Genomic DNA, 3,665 nt, shown 5'->3' on the forward strand with positions numbered 1-3,665 from the left:
CAAAAGAGGCTTTACATACTAAGTACTTATTTGAGAGCAGCCATTGATAAAGTCCTGGAGTGCATTAATGAGGCTTCTCTTTCATAACTCTTATCATTTAGCAGCACAGCAAGTTTGGATAAGTAGTTTGTAGCAATACTTGTGTTGATCTTGAGTTTTCACTCTCCATGTTTTTACATTAATTTATTTATTTTTAATTTTTATTTTTTCCCCATCTTTAAAAGGGTGTACAATATAGTCTTGGAAAAATAAGTGCAAGGTTTAGTTAGCCTGACATTAATGTAACCTATCTAAATAGACAAAAATCATCAATTAAGAAATATGGCACCATGTGACTTACTAAGTTTTGAAATGTTTTGTTCTCATTATGTGATGTGGGCAGTGCAGATATGACTATGGAAGTCCTAATTTTCCCTCTTATTTTGTATACAGTGAGTTCAGTAAGATGCTTTAATTATTTAATATAAATATATTTACAATCATATATAGTATCATAAATGCATGTTATCATAAATCTCTACTTAAATTAAGACTTTTGTCCCTAAATTATGCTAGCAGACAGGTCCTGTCAAGCTTTTCAGGCTGAGAACAAATAATCAAGTATCCAGGAAAGGAAAATCACCAATTCCGGTTGTATCCACGAGGAGGGAAAATTTTATAACCTGTCTTGTATGAAAGTTTTTCAACCTTAAAAGTGTGACATTAGCGCTTGCCCGGAGTAGCCATGGCGGCCATGAGCTTATTACTGCGGTCTTCGGTCACCGCGTTGGGGCTGCTGTCCGGCCGCCGCGTGGGCGCGCGGCTCAGGCCCGGCGCCTTCCTCGCCCGCGGCCTTCCGAAGACTGACGTCTCTGTTCGACACAGTGGAGGCCATGGGAAAAGGCTGTTCATCATCAAGCCCTCCAGATTCTACGACAAGCGTTTTTTGTCTTTACTGAAATTCTACATTTTATTGACTGGGATACCAGTAGCAATTGGCATAACTCTGATCAATGTATTCATTGGTGAAGCTGAATTAGCAGAGATTCCAGAAGGCTATGTACCTGAACATTGGGAATATTATAAGCATCCTATATCAAGATGGATTGCCCGTAATTTCTTTGACTCTCCCGAAAAGAATTATGAAAGAACGATGGCTATCCTTGAAATTGAAGCTGAGAAAATGGAATTACGGTTAAAGGAGCTGGAAGTCCAAGCCTTAATGCGGGCGAGAGGTGATGGGCCCTGGTATCAGTATCCGACTATCGACAGAGCACTTATTAATCATTGTCCAAAAGCATCTCCTGACAACTAAGCGGTTTTTCCTTCCCAAATACAAAGTGTGTTCTCTTTAGTGAAAATAAATGCATCAACACACAAAAAAAAAAAAAAAAGTGTGACATTAAACCAAGGATTATTATTTTAGATATGGAGGTAGACTTTCAAGTCCCAAAGTCTAAACTGAATGCCTCCTGCATGAATATGCAAATTGTGCCCTGCTTTGCATCACTCAGACACACCCACCGGCCTCCAGGACAGAACTCCACTGCAAGGGCTCCCTTCACGCACCTGTTAGCCTCACCTTTCCTCCACGGAAGTGATGGTGGGCAGGGCCCACCACTCTTGTGATTAGCAGCCTAAATGCTTAACTCATGTACCACCAGAGGTCTCAGTACACAGATGAAGGTATATAAACTTAAAGATTCCCATATTACTACGGAGATATATTTGTTTAGATGCTCTTTGAAGATTTGGAGTTTCTTATATGGCCAATCTCATTGACACTGCTCAGGTGCATCTTTAGTTACTGTCTCTGTCTAAAGCCAGGTTTTCTTTCCTTCCGTCCTTCCTCTGTCCCTCCCTCCGTGCTATGCTCCTCGCTCCTTGGTCTCCAGGTAGCTTTGTTTTTGCACATAGGGGAACGCAGCGTGGCCGACCAGATGTTAAACACTCCCTTCAGTTGAATTTAAAGAACATCACAGAACCTTCAAGTATAATATCAAGACTTCACTGATCATCAAAACCCAGACCTGAGGAGTCTGCTTTTAACGTTACAGATTCAGCCCATTTTCTTTCGCTCGCTTGAAACGGTAGTCTTTGAAAGTCATCTAAACTGTTGGTGAGTTTTCATGGAAGCTTCTCATGTCGTAAAGGAGGAGGAGGAAGAGGTGAAGGAGAAGCAGCAGCAGCAGAGGAAGAAGAAGGAGGAGGAGAAGAAGGATTTTAGGAATCTGAAATACTTGCTTTGCTCCATACAATCTGCATGTACGTAAACAGAAGTGCCATTCTAACATGAATACAGATCAGCCATTCCTCACTTTGCTTTCAAGTCCCCCTGACCGATCAATGGCATAAGCTTTCAGAGAGAGAATTTCTCTCTTTTGTAGGTATTATCAATCAGGAAGAAAAATAAATTTTGGGCAAAATAGGTTTTATTTAAAATGATTTGGGAATTTCTTTTCCTAAGGCATTTTGAAAGACTTCTCAGTATCATGAAGGGTCTAAAAGCAAGTCAATCAAGCAAAAAATGCCTCATATTCTTCTGAAAAGAAAAGGACTTATCCCTGTCTATTTAAAAATTCACAACACAAAGTGAAAAACTCAGCCAACCATTTGGATATTAGTCTATTATGCCAGGTATTTTCGGTATCTCCTGGCATTATGAATATATCTAGCAAATCTAAGTCCTGCTAGATTGTGGTTAAAGGGCTTAATTTATCAGAGAAGCCTAGAATTGTTCTGCTTCAGTTCGGCCTTGTTGGATGCTGATCATTTGTTGAGTAAACATCATTGACTAGCTTCTAGAATAAGTAAGAAGCATTCTTCTTATTGATTCCGAGATGAGTAATACCAAATCCCTGCCATCAGGTAACTCTGTCCTAGGTTATGGCTTAGCAAAAGAATTGCAGATAAATTTATAGCAAAACAAGGAGAAGCTCAAAATTTCATCCCAAGTTTCCAAGAAAGGGAAATTGGCACCTATTTCTTTATCTAACAAGCTGGCATGACGTTATGAAGAACAGGCAGCTATCGTGATATGGAGCAGCATGGAGAGGCTCGTTGGAGGGAATGGTATCTGAAGAAGGAGCAGGTCTATAGTAGAGAGCTATGGGACTGTATTCCAGGTGGAGGGAAAAGGGAGTGAGGTGAGATCGTACAGAATGTTCCATAGACAATTGTGAATAGACTTCACAAGAAGGTTTCTAGAATAACATAAAAATGAGGCTGACTATTATCTCTTTCAATAAGTCATTCTATCACTTTATTTATTCAGGAAAATCTGGCATCTTGACTTTATTAGCAATGGAAACAGAAGACTTGTAATTCTGTGAAGAGAAACGAGTGGTGGAATGCTAGAGTTTTACCGATGAATCTGATGTCTCTATGTTTCCTACTACCCTCCTCTGGGCTCCTCTCTCTCTCTCATATTTGTAAAATTATGTTTCAAACATGAAAATGATGATTTGTGCAAAAGCAATCATTCTTTCTGAAAGATATTGTGTGGCACATTATGCACCGTATGCTGCCCATTATAGAGTTGTGAGTAAACACGACATCTTAAAAACATGCTCCTCCCCGCCCCCGCCCCCCTTACAGGCCCAGATTATAGAAATAGATCTTCAGCGTAAGAAAAGAAAAATCTTTATTTTCATTCTACCCTCCAGAAGCCCCCTCACTCATGCTTA

The 3,665-nt window shown here is 40.0% G+C and overlaps 1 pseudogene; it reads left to right on the forward strand.

Annotated features, from left to right (window-relative positions):
- The first annotated feature begins 712 nt into the window (after positions 1-712).
- On the forward strand, positions 713-1,373 carry LOC142454224 (NADH dehydrogenase [ubiquinone] 1 beta subcomplex subunit 5, mitochondrial pseudogene; annotated as a pseudogene).
- The last annotated feature ends 2,292 nt before the right edge of the window (positions 1,374-3,665 follow it).

The sequence above is a fragment of the Tenrec ecaudatus genome, chromosome 8 (genome assembly GCF_050624435.1).
Source record: "Tenrec ecaudatus isolate mTenEca1 chromosome 8, mTenEca1.hap1, whole genome shotgun sequence".
NCBI classification, from domain to species: Eukaryota; Metazoa; Chordata; class Mammalia; order Afrosoricida; family Tenrecidae; genus Tenrec; species Tenrec ecaudatus.